The sequence below is a fragment of the Alternaria infectoria genome (genome assembly GCF_024043175.1).
Source record: "Alternaria infectoria strain BMP 0036 chromosome Unknown scaffold_38, whole genome shotgun sequence".
NCBI lineage: Eukaryota > Fungi > Ascomycota > Dothideomycetes > Pleosporales > Pleosporaceae > Alternaria > Alternaria infectoria.
The window spans coordinates 23530-38921 of record NW_026250727.1 but is presented as its reverse complement, the minus strand read 5'-3'; positions in this window follow the sequence as shown (position 1 = coordinate 38921).

The window sequence follows — 15392 nt, the reverse complement described above, 5'->3', positions numbered from 1 at the left end:
AAATAGTAGCTCTAAAGCTTTTAAACTTTACTATCTAAAAGTTTAGATAAAATCTAAGTAAGCTATTTTATATAGAATAATTATATAAACTTAATACTTTACTTAGCTTATTAATAGCTACTTATATTATAAAGTTTAAAGCTAAATTTTAAAGTTCTTTATATAATTACTATACTTAATACTAGTATAGTCTATATACTACTAGAATTTAGTATCTATATATAGCTAAATTTAGCGCTTATAGCTAAATTTTAATACTTATAGCTAAATTTTAAGTTTAAAGTAAAACTAAAATTAGATATCTATAGTTAGAGTTAATTACTAAATTAAAAACTTAAGATAGATACTTTTATAGCTAGAAATTAGCACTTCTATAGCTAAAAAAAAGTATTTTTATAGCTAAATTTACTACTTATAGCTAAATTTTAATATTTATAGCTAAATTTTAAACTTAAAGTAAAGCTAAAATTAGATATTTATAGTTAGAATTAGTTTCTAAATTAAGTACTTAAGATAGGCACTTCTATAGCTAGAAATAAGCGCTTCTATAGCTAAATTTAGCACTTATAGCTAAATTTTAATATCTATAGCTAAACTTTAGACTTAGAATACTATTTTCTATATTAATCTTTTTTTTTCTATTACTATAAAGTACTTTACTTTCTAATAAATAAAAAGCGCTATTAAATTTATAAAGTATAGTCTATAGTATAGATATTATAGAAGTAATTATATAGCTAAAAACTTTACTTTTTAGCTACTTTATAACTAGCGCTTATACTAGTCTTTAGACTAATACTTTATCTATAATATTTATTATAGCTTTATCTATCTACTAGTTCTAAAGCTTAGTACTTAAAATTTAAACTCTAGATAACTATTTAAGCTATCTACTAGTATACTAAGTTTTTATCTATAAAAGCTATAGCGCTATCTATAGTAAGACTAAATATCTTTAGATTTTTTACTAAGTTAAGAAGAAAAAGTAGTAAGTACTAAATAAACGCTATTAGATTAGTACTCTTCTACTTACTAATCTAAAAGATATTACTCTTCTACTACTAAATTAACTACTAATACTACTTCTAGATATCTTAATTCTAGTCTACTTTTATATCTATATAGACTATATATTTATTACTAAGAACTATAATAAAATTTAGCGCTATTATAATAAAGTCTATAACTAGAAAACTAGCTTCTAAGACTAGAAGTTTTAGACTTATATCTAAGTATAGATATTTTTCTATACTAGTAGCTTTTAGAAATACTTTAAAGTAAATTCTATTACTAAAAATAAAAGTAGTACTTCTTCTAGTAAAATTTTACTTATATTATAAAAAATTTAAAGTTTATAGATAAAGTATATAAAGTTACTTACTATAGCTAATACTATAGTTATAAAAACTAACTAGACTAGCTAGTTTAAAAGAAATTACTAGCTAATTTATTTTACTAAGTATAATTTTCTTTATCTTTACTAAGTAAGCTATATACCTAATAAAGATAATATACTACTTACTTAGATAGCTACTATTATTAAATAAGTAATTAAATAGATAGTTAGTAAGCTTTCTACTTTTAGACTTAAGAGTAGATACTAGTTATAAAGCTCTAATACTAAGTAGATTAATTTATATCTAATAGTATATCTATAAAATCTACAAAGCTAGAAGTAGTATACTAAGTATATAAAACGCTTTATTTAATATTTACTATATATTTATAATACTTAAGAAATAAGCGCTAATAGTAGTAAGAGTAGTTTATTTTAAAGTTAGCTTAGTATAAAGAGTAAACTAGATTTAGATACTAATAGTTAAACTAGCCTCTTTCTATACTATAGAGATAAAATATATAATATAAAGTAGCTATTTTTTTAGACTAGTACCTAAAAGTAACTTACTAGAGACTTTATTAGTACTTTATATCTAAATAGTCTAGCTTTTTAAATTATTTATTTTCTATATCTATTTTAAAAGTTTATATTTTATATTACTAGAAATAAGCTTTTTAGTAGTAGATTAATTTACTTTCTTACTATTATAAGTATTAATAAAACTACTAACTATTTATAAAAAGCTTAACTTTAGAGTTAATACTATATATACTATATATATATTACGTCTATAAGTATATTTATTATACTAGCTCTAGAAGCTATAGTATTAAGTTAAAAGCTAATTAAATACTTATATATATTTTCTACCTCTATTATAATAACTTACTTTAAATTCTATATATTAGTTTACGCGTTTTGTATATAGTACACTTTACTACTAATATCTATATTACTAATAATACTATCTTTCTATAGATTACTTATAATTAGAAATAGAATACTATACTTATAACTATCTTTACTCTATACTAAGAGTAATAGATTCTATAAACTTATAAAAATAAACTAATACTATAAAAGTTTATCTATCTTCTTTCTATAAATATTCTACTAGTTAATATATATTATTTTAGTATATAAAAGCTATATATCTTTATATATATCTACTAGATAGCGCTTTAAAATAGTGTATATTTAGTAGTTTAGTATTAGTGCTTTTAAATAGAATATACTATAAAAACTACTATTCTAAGCTATTAGTGCTATTAAGTAGAATAAGTAATATATAGTTAACTTCTTAACTATATTCTCTACTAATATCTTATATAGTTTATAGTTTTATACTACTCTAAGTAGATATTTTATAAATATATTACTAATATAACTAATTATAGATATAGTATAATATATATATAGAATTATATTAGTATACTACTAAGCTAGCGCTTATTCTAACTATACTATAGTATATTTTAGTAACTTAAACTCTAAAAGCTTTATCTAAAAACTTCTTTACTTTCTTAGCTATATTCTATCTTACTACTTTTATAATATACTTTATATAAATAAAACTAAGATATAAGTATATATAGAAGTTATATTAATTAATTACTACTAGTAATAATAGCTATAGTTCTAGATATTATAGAAAGTCTATAAACTCTATTTAGAAAGTAGACTAAGTTAAAGCTAGTATTATTATAGTTTATAGTAGAAGGTTTATAATAAAGACTAAATTATTTATTAAAGTAGTACTTATATCTATAGCGTTCTTAGTACCTTTATAACTCTACTCTACTATAGTTATATTTACTAAAGTTATAACTAGTCTTAAAATAGTATTTATTTAGAATAGAACTATAAACTTTATATAATAAATACTACTTATCTATAGCTATAGTAGATAATAGATTATTTAATTTATATACTAACGTAGCTTTATACTACTCTTACTTTTTATAATTATAGTCTATCTACACTTTAGATCTATAATCTATATTAACTTAACTAAATTAAGTTATATTATCTCTATTAACTAATATAGACTTAAAGTAAAAAAGTATAAAAGTACTTTATTTATAAACTTAATATTAAGTAATTTATATATAGTAATATAGTAAAAGACTTTAAGAGTTAGGTCTACTATAAATAAAAAAGACCTTTCTAGTTACTTTCTTAAATAGATATCTACTACTACTATAATTACTTATCTATATATCTAGTACTAAAAGAATTATAATTAAAATTATATTACTTCTATCTCTTTAGAATTTACTATCTATATACTATTACTTTATTATACGTAATATAGTAGTATAGCTACTACGTATCTACGCGCTTTATATACGCTAATTCTAAAGTAAATTATCTCTAATACTCTAATAAACTAAATATTTAGCTTATAGATAAAGCTACTATTATTATTATATAGTAAAGTGTATAGTACTAAAAGAATTATAATTAAAATTATATTACTTTTATATCTTTAGAAATTAGACTCTATATACTTTTATAGTATTATATACTTTATAGTAGTCTAGCTACTACGTATCTACGCGCTTTATATATACTAATTCTAAAGTAGATTATATCTAATACTCTCTATCTATATACTTTATATCTTTTTTTATTTTATATACTTTTTATTTTATATACTTTCTTACCTTTTATACTCTTTTACTTTTTATACTTTTTTACTTTTTATACTCTTTTACTTTTTATACTCTTTTACTTTTTACACTCTTTTATCTTTTATACTCTTTTACTTTTTATACTCTTTTACTTTTATACTTTCTTATCTTCTATACTCTTTTACTTTCTATACTCTTTTACTTTCTACCTTCTCTTATATACTTTTTTTTACTTTCTTTTTTACTTTATCTTACTTTATTCTACTTTCTAAGTAATACTAGTGTATTTTATAGACTATTACTTATACCTTAGTATCTTTATCTTTTCTTCTCTCTTCTCTTTATCTTACTATTTATTAAGTATATAGTAAGTTAATTATAAAACTAAAGATTATCTTAGACTCTAATACTAATATATAGCTAAATTACTAGTAGTTAGAAGTTTAATAATATTAGACTTTACTATATTAAACTAACTATCTTCTACTAAAGTAGAAATAATAGTAGAAATATTATATCTACTAGACCTAGGTAATAAGCGTTCTTATATAAAGGTAAATACTATTACTAAGAATATAATCTACTTATATTATTCTAAGAAAGAATCTAATAATCTAAATAATCTACGCTATCTTATCTATTATATTTATAAACTCTTTATAGAACTCTAGAATAGTATATATAAGTTTTACTTTCTAACTAAACTAGACACTTAAGTAGTGCTAAAGCTATTACTATCTAATAATTACTTTATTAGCTTAGAAATTATTAATAAAAAAACTATTATATACTTTATATAGAAGTTAGATCTTACACTATATTATATATTACTATAGATCTACTTAGAATTTAAGTATATTCTTAAGTAGTAACTTTTTAAATAGTATCTATTATCTATATAGATAGTACTAAGCTATAGAGATAGAGAATTAGAATCTACTTATCTATAAAACTATTTCTTCTATACTCTAGCCTCTTTACCTAATTATAGAAGTAGTAAATTCTCTCTAATTCTATAAGCTAGAACTATAACTAGTTTACTTCTACTAGTAGCTATAAAGATATTACTACTTTAGAATAGTTACTATACTATAGACTTTACTCTTAATTTTAATAAAGTAACCTATCTAGTATACCTAGTTCTCTTATCTTTAGTTCTAGAATAGATTTTACTAGAAAATAAAATTAAATATAACCTTTATAAACTAGAGCTCTCTATCTATCTTTTTCTTTATTATATAATAATATATCTTTTACTTAATAGAAAAGTTATAGTATATATAGTACTACTACTCTTAGATAATATAGATAGATATATAACTCTAAACTTTATATATAATATACGCTATCTTACTAATAATAGAATTCTAGAAGTAGAGATTTACGTCTAGACTAAGATTTTAGAGCTTAAGAAAGAAGAATAAGTTTAGTTCTTTATAAATAATAGTAGAAAGATTATATAGATTTTCTAAGTAGCTTATAAAGTAATATAAAAAGATAAGTATAAGAATAAAGCTTTTTAAGCTTTAAATTCTACTATATAGTATCTAAGAATAGCTTAGTATATATATCTATAAAAAGTTTATTTTAGTCTTACTAGTATTAAATTCTATAGTTAGAAATATACTCTAATCTAAAAGACTTATATATATACTTTATACGTAATAAGTAAGCTTTTAATATAAGTATTATAAATTAGATTAGTAGTAGACGTATAGAGTATATATATATACTACTTTTCTATACCTCTAACTAAAAGCTTATACTATAAAGATTCTAATAAAGTATTCTAAGTAACCTAATATATATAACTAATAATATTATTAGCGCTAGACCTTTATAAGTAATTATCTAACTAAATAAAAAAAGATCTATATATTTAATAACTCTTATAGTACCTAGAAACGCTTTATAAAGTAAATATAAACTATTATAATAAATATTAAATTAAATTAAAACTCTAAACTATACCTATAGAATTATAACTAATTATAGTGTAATCTATACTTACTTAGTAGAAAGATAACTAAAAAGACTATTTTAGTAGTATCTATACGCGTTCTAAATACTACTCTACTATTACCTACTAATATAGTACGCTGCGTAATACTACTTCTAAAAAAGTCTTTTTAGATTTATTATAATATACTTTAATACTAACTTATATCTTAACTATAATTTTATTTAAGAAATATATATATAGTAAAAAGCTAATCTATAAGTAATAAAAATTTAATTATATATCTAAATATATTATAATAAGAATCTTTTTCTTTAGTATTAAATACACTATACTATATAAAGTATAGTAAGAGAGTAATCTAAAAAGACTTTTTAGGTTACTTAGTAACTTAGTTCTTATTCTACTAGTGTAGTATAGAATAATTACGCTAGTAGTATACGCTACTTTCTAAATATATTATAATAAAAATATTTTTCTTTAGTATTAAATACGCTATACTATATAAAGTATAGTAAAAGTATAACTAAAAAAGTCTTTTTAGGTTACCTAGTAACTTAGTTATTATTCTACTAGCGTAGTATAGAATAATTACACTAGTAGTATATACTATCTACTAGCCTCTTAAAATAGAAGCTACTACTAAAGTATAAATTAAAATATACACTATTATACCTTCTACTACTATATAATCTCTATTTCTATCTATTAACGCGTTATATATATAAGGTAAACACTAACACTAATTAGTAGTAATATATCTACTAGATATATATAGTAGTTATTATTACTATCTTTTTAATTCTAGTAATAGTACTAGTAAAACTATTACCTATAAAATAAAATCTACTTACTTTTATACTATATTTAACTATATTCTTTATTCTTTTCTTTTACTAAATTTATTTACGCGTATAAATACCTAAACTATTATATACCTATTATTAGTAATATATTAGAGATTATAAATAATTATATATATATATAGCTAATACGTAGCGTAAAAGAATAGTATAGTAAAGTATAGATAGATAAGTTTAGATAATAATAACTAAGCTATACTCTATTAAACGTATATACGTATTAAATTCTCTAGCTTATACTCTAAAATACTATTTCTAAAGAGTAAAGTTATTAATTAAACTTATATAATTATAATATTAATTATATTATTTATATACTTAGTAATAGAGACACTTATAAAATTAGTAGTACTACTATACTATAGATATTTAATAAAAGTAGTAAGAACTAGTCTAAACTAAGTTTTAGAGTACTAACTAGATACTTAGTAATATAGTAAATATTTATTCTCTAGCGTATATATAGCGTTGTATCTAGCGTTATAGTTACTACTACTATATCTATTATTAGAACTCTAAATCTCTATATAATAAATAAATAGTAATAGATATATATTATCTATAATATCTTATTTTACTATAATTATGCGTTTACTATATAGACTATTTATTATATTACGCACTTTTACTAAAGAATTATACCTAAATATATACTTATTTAAATTTAAGAAAGAATTAGATAATACGTCTACTTATATATTATAGTATAGTAGAAGATAGTAGTAGATTACTATATAGATACTATATAGAAATACTATTATTTTTATAATAATATCTTCTACTAGTGTAAGTATACACTTTTTACTAAAGTTTAATATTATTATAACTAGATTATAGTTAATAGTTATAAAGAATATATATATAGTATTCTAATATAAAATTTAGAGTAAGTATAACTAGAGAGTATTTAGCGTAGCTAGTAGCGTTTTATATATCTACTTTTATTAGATCTAGAAAAGAGCTTAACTACTAAGTAAATAATATAAACTATAACTAGTAGAGAGAAAGTATTAATTATTACTAAAGTATTAGAAATATTATAAAGTACGTACTAAATCTAAAATAACTTTTAGAGTACCTTTTTAAGAAAAGTAGTAGTAATAAATATAAGTAAACTTTCTATTACTTTTTTACTAAAATATTATATAGTAAGTATAAAACTAAAAAAAACCTTTTTAGATACTTTCTCTATAAGAAAAGAGAAATAATAAATATATAAAGAATCTACACTATCTTTACTATTATAATATATACTAAAGCGCTAAGAATAGTTAAAAAACTAGTATCTATTTTAACTTCTCTAATAAACTCTAAGTAACCTTTTATATCTTTAGAAAACTAGTGTAAACCTTATTATTTAAGCGTACTACATCTAATATACTAACTCTATTCTAATAAATATAATAATATAGAAACGCTAGCTATTAGTACTACTAGATTAACTTTCTAGTCTTTACTTTAGTATTAGTAGTTATAAGTAAAGCTTTACTTTCTAGACTAAGAATAGATTTACACTAATTACTACGTTCTTTAATTATAAAGTAGATATAAGTTACTAAGAGTATTATATAGAGTATATTCTTAGTAATTATACCTATAAGAGTCTATATAATATTACTAATAGAATCTATATTAAGCTCTACACTAGTAATATTAAGATATATACTTATAAACTTATATTAATAGAAAAGTTAAATAGCTATAAAGTAGAATTAGGTTAGCTCTTCTTTATTATTCTCTTTAGTAGTATTATAAACGCCTTTATTATCTAATAGCCTTACTAGTAGTTAAGTAGATATTAAACTTCTTTCTAAGTAGCTAGGTAGTAGAATATATTACTAGTTAATATATAAGGTCTCTAACTTATACCTTACTCTATTCTAAAAGTATAAGATAGTTTTCTAATTAGTAAAGCGCTAAAGTTATATACTTTTTAGTATTTCTTAATAACTTTAAGTAATAGCTCTAGTAAGTACTACTAATATAAAAGCTATTATACTAGTATTTTTATAAGTAAGCTTTATATAAAAACCTAGATAACTTTATATAGCTATTAGTAAAATATTATAAAATATATTATAGTAGAATAACTTATATTATTATCTATTAAGTTAGAGCTTAGTATTAGTAAATAGTAAGATAAGTTTATTACGTTACTAAATTCTAGCTATTAATAGTATATAGAATACCTATAGATATAGTAACTATATATTCTATTAATATATAGTTAATCTATTATAAAAGTAGAAAAGCTTTTAATAATTAGTAAATTAGAGAAAGAGTTTATAAACGCTATAGAAGCTACTAGTAAGAGAAGATACTTATAGAAAGAATTAAAAAGTAAGTAAAAAGAGAAGTAAAGAGAAGAAAGTAAGATAAGAATAGAGAGATATATATTAGTAGTATACTAGACTTCTTTAGTATTAGCGTTAATAATATAGAATATCTAGTAGTAAGTTTTTCTTTTACTTAGTAAAAGTAACTCTTACTAATAAAACTAATTTTACTTACTTAAAAGCTAAGCTACTTACTTTATAAATATTCTCTTATCTAGTAAGATTAAAGACTAAGCTATAACTTACTTACTTAGTAACTAGCACTCTTATTTTATTAAACTTAATTTTACCTTTTATAACTATAGACTTAGTTATAAGTATAGATAGTAAATATAGTAATATAAGTAAGTATCTAGATATAATATATATTATATTATAGTATCTATATAAGAAGAGAAAGAAAGTTTTATATAAAAACTATAATATAGTTTATTAATATATAAAACGCTTTAAAAAACTTTTAGTTTAGTTAGCTATATATATAAATATATAAAGAGCGTTCTAAGTATACTACTACTATTATATATATTCTTAGAAGTAGGCTTAGTATTATCTAACTATAGCTATCTAATACTAATTTTTAGATTTAGAGTAAAGAACAAAACTTACTAGATTTAGGTTAAGTTTACTGCGCAATATAGAGAAAATTAAAGTAAAGTTTTATTTATCTATAACTTTTTTTCTTTATAAACCTCTAGATATACTTTATAAAACTACTATTAATAAAAGTAGAAAAGAATATAGAATAGAAATATTACTATACGTAGTCTCTATCTTTAATTCTTTATTATATATTATAACTATAAGCCTTTACATATGTATTTCTTACTAAAGTTTCTATCTATAGCTCTCTAACTAACTATAATTATTATCTATAGCGCTAAAACTAACTATTATTTCTATTTATAGTATAAAAGAAGCTTAGCGTAAATAAATTATCTTAAAGAATTTAGGCTAGCCTATAATTCTCTACTATTTACCTCTTTTCTATACTTTTCTTTTTTATCTATCTATTGCGTATAATAGTCTTAACGCATTTGCTATATTACTATATTTCTACTTATTATATACTATATTTACTATAAACTCTATATAGACTATCTCTTATAACTATAATATACTATCTATTATAGTCTACTTATATAACTTATTATACATAACTTATTACGCGTAATAGTTTATTACTACTATTCTATAGCTATATTACGCTTTATAATATAATATACTTTAAAGCGTAGATATTATATAAATATTATTAAGTATATATATAATCTACTAATAGAGTACACTACTCTTAATACTCTATATTATTTATATACGCTCTACTACCTATATATAATAGAAAAGTAATATTATAAAAGTAATATAATTAGAATTTAGCTATAAATCTTTTTATATAGCTACCTAAACTAAAGATATAATAGTATTATAAACTAACGTATTTATATATTATAGTTATAACTATAGCTATAACTATAGTAACTAACTTATAATAGTAACTTAATCTCTTAAGTATAAGTTACTAGTAATTTTTTATAGTAACTAACTAGATACTCTACTATTATAATCTTACTATATATCTAATAAACCTATCTTTATACGCGCTTAACTTAATTTTAATAATACTTAGCTATATACTATTATAATTACGCTTATTAATACTATTACTAGATTAATATTTAGAGGTACGCTACGCTAGTAATACTATTTTTATTTTTATATTAGATATAATATTATTACTTTCTAATATTAACACTATTACTATAATAACTAGAAATTTACGCTAAAACCTATAATAGCGCTATTATTTACGTTTACCTTTATAATAAATACTAGACCTAGTTAAACTATAAATTATATATCTAAACTATCTTTTATTAATAAGTACTATCTTTATAACTATAATACACTATAGACTCTATAAAAGTTACTACTAATCTTATAGTTATTTATATATCTATTAAGATATAAGCTAGATATATACTTATTACTTCTAGTATATAAGAGTTATAATAATAGCTTTAATAAAGAATTTTACTACTTTATTAATATTCTTTTTATATAATAAATAGCGTCTATACTTAATAAAATTATAGTAATAGTATCTTAGCGCGCTCTTAAAGGTAAGTAAACTAGTATTATTACTAGTTTTTATTAATTTTATAAGCTAAACTTAACTATAACACTAGTCTTATTTCTAAACCTAAAGTAGAGTTTAACTTTAAACTTCTCTATACTACTAATCTAGAACTAAAAGATATTAAAAACTATAATAGTAGCTACGCTAACGTTTACCTACCTTTCTTAAGCTAAACTTAAAGACTTTATATTTATAAAAGTAACGCTAAGAGTAAGCCTATTAAGATTTCTAATATAGAGAAGGTATTAAGTAAATATAATAGCGTATTATAAGTAAAGACTAGCGTATTTTATAATATCTACCTACACTAAGATTCTAACGTGTCTAATATAGATAGAATAAAAGTTAACGTAGATTAGATAGAACTAAATATAAGATAAAGTAGAATAATTAATATAAATACCTATCTTATTCTATTATTATAAACTTATTATATTAGCTATTTAATCTAAATTTACTAGTGTACTATATAAAGTATATATATAATATAGAATATAGTATAATAAAAACTAATAAGTAGAATTAACTATAACTATAACTAACTCTACCTTCTACTATAAGATATATATACACTATACGTTTATATAAAGATTTTCTTATAGCTATAGCTAGTACTCTATATAAAGTATATATATATATATATATCTTCTAAAATATTATATATAGATTTATATATAACTATAACTAATTTCTCTATAAGTATTTATATCTTAATATAGATTTTATAAAAATAGTTTATAGTTTAACTTTATTAGAATTAATAATAATAGACTATTATTATATAAAATATAGTACGTGCGTAGTAATCTTATAGTATAATATTACTAGTATATAGTGTAATATTAGTAGACGTAGAAGTAATATTAGCTATAGTAAGTTTAATATTAGTAGGTCTAGAAGTAATATTAGATAACTAATATTGCCTATTTTAATCTAAATTCGCAATTTAAATTATTTTACCTATAACGTAACTACGTAGATAAGACTATTCTCTAAATTATAAGTATTTTAGAAACTTTATAATTCTAGAAGTACTCTTTCTTACTATGTTGCTTATAGACGTTAATCTAAGTTAAGTTCTATTAAATATTAAGCTATATATAAGTATAGTTTTAGAATTATATATATTCTAAAAACCTTATAATTCTAGAAGTACCTCTTTTTAATATGTTGCTTATAAACGTTAACCTAAGTTATAATCTATTAAATATTAAGTAGTAAGTAAGTATAGTCTTAGAATTATATATATCTAAAAATTTTATAATTCTAGAAGCGCTTTTATTATAACTAACCTATAGCTATTTTATTTACTCTCTAGTAATTTTAAGAACTATAACCTTATAATTTCTAAATATAGCTTTCTAAGCTAACTTACTTACTACGCTACTCTCTCTTATACTACTATCTATAATTCTTAATATACTATTAAGTAGCGCTAATAGATTAGTACCTTAGAAATAATATAGCTTCTTAAGAAAAGTATATTCTATTAGTAGATTCTAGTTATATATACACTTAACTACTAACTACTTAATTCTTATTACTAACTTAACTACTAGTTTATTATATTTAAACACTATTTCTACCTACTATATAACGCGCACTTACGTAATCTTTCTCTTAACCTAGTTATTTAGATTTATACTATATAGTAGTAATATAAAAATACTAATTATTCTAAATTACTTCTTAAGAATGTTCTAGCGCTTACTCTAATCTAGATACTCTCTAAACTTAACCTAAAGCTTTCTATTCTTCTCTTTTATAGCTATTCTCTCTAATTTCTCTTTATATATAAGAGTAAATAATATCTTTTTTATAACACTACTATACCTTTACTCTCTTTAACCTATTTCTATACTCTATCTTTTTATTTCTTTATATATCTACTTATATTTCTTATAAAAAGTATCTATCTTCTAACGTTACTATATTTAACTTACTATTATATTAGCGTAAGTTTATTAGACCTTAAAGTACTTCTTTCTTAACTTATTAGTACCTAGTTCTACTTATATTTCTAGAGGTACTATATTAAAAGTTTATACTAACTACTAAGTAAGCTGCGTACCTAGTATATAAGAAGTAAAACTAAAACTCTTATCTTTAACTAGTTCTAGCTTATTAAAGAGCTATAAACTTTTTACTTTCTATTACTTCTATAAAATAAAAATAGTAGTCTAATTCTTAAACACTTCTATTATCTTTATAGCTCTTACTATTTTAATTATATAAGTAATTATATTTAAGCCTGCGTTTAGTATTTATTAAGCCTATTAATAATAATATTACTCTTTAACTAATATTACCTCTAGATTTTAAATAGTTTTCTAATTCTAGGTACTTATAATTATTTACATAAGTTAAAGGTTAAGGTAATTAACTATATCTTTATTAACTTATTTAGTTATTTTTTTCTACTTATACTTTAATTCTAGCTACGTATTAGACGTATATTTATTATTTATATTTTAACTATATTACTTATTATAGACATCTTTATTCTATACACTTCTAGATAGATAGTTGTAATTATAATTAAGAACTTTAAAAAGTTTAGGTTTAGAAATATTTTAATATATCTAACGTAGAGCGTCTATTAGATTTTGTAATATAAACGCTATATATAGAACTAAGTTATCTAGAAGATAAATAAATGTAGCTAGTTTTATGCTAGAAAGGCTATTCTAGATAGCTTACTTAATTATCTATAGATTTAGCGCGTTATCTATAATAGTATTAGAAATAACGTAGAATATAAAATAAGCTACTATATCTACTAGTAGTAGTTATATTATTACGCGTAGTATTAAGTAAACGTAGAAGAGTATTTCTACGTAGTTAAACTAGAAAGATAGATCTACTAACTCTATATTTATACCTTATTTAGTTAGCGTATAGCTATAGCTCTATTTTAGATACACTACTTAGCCTAGTTTCTACTATACCTACGTAAACTATAGCGTAGTTCTTATTTTAATCTAAAATTTATATTTAAATTATTCTTTCTACTTTTACTAATACACTACCTAATATATTAATTCTAAAATAACTTATCTATAACTATAAGTATAAAGCTCTAATTTACTCTATCTATAGTATTATTATTTTCTTTTAAACTATTCTATTCTATTTTAAAGACTAATATTAAACTAACGTTACTATACCTAAACGCTACTTTATTCTTAGCGCTATTATAGCTATATAAGAAGATCTTAATTTAAAGACTAAGTATAGTAATTTTAATATTCTATTAATAGCTATTTCTATTATATATAGTCTTACTATCTATATAAAATTCTATTAATATAATTAATATAGTGCTATTATAGAAGGCGCTAACACTAGTAGTAATATATAGTTATATCTACAAAACTAATACGCCTTATTTAGATCTAATTTACTATAATATATTAGTAGCGCTAACTAGTATTTCTCTTACGTTAGAGAAGTTACTAGCTAATGCTTCTTTATAGGCGTTCTAGCTACTTACTAAAACTTTAGTCTTATAAAATACTTTAAAGTATATAAACCTAACGTATCTAACTATAGTAATATAGAAGTAGATATTGTAACCCTCTTTTCTAATACTTCTATTAACTAGAGTAGTAGCCTATCTTAACCTAAATCTCTACCTAAAATTACTAATACTATATTACACTATACGTAGATTACTATACTACTATAAACTATATCTTTTCTTTATAAGTAGCTATAGATAGCTAAGTAATAGGCTATAAGTAAGCGTAATAAATCTCTTGTATAGGTTCTAATCTAATCTAATATATCTATAAATCTATAGATTATGTATATATTATTTCTTACTATACTAGAAAGTATATTATAGAAGCGTATAGTATTATATACTATACTTCTAGTAGAAAAATTAGACTATAAGATATACTTACTCTATAACGTAGTAAAGACTATAGCCTAAACCTAGTAGAATATTATAGCTTAGAGTAGCTAGTATACTTATATCTATATAGTAAAAGAATATTCTTAAGATATTCTACTACACCTACTTGCGCCTTACTAGAACTTTAACCTTTACTATACTACTATAATATAAAAGATATTTCTCTTCTTCTATTATATATTTAAGTAATATTACTCTACGC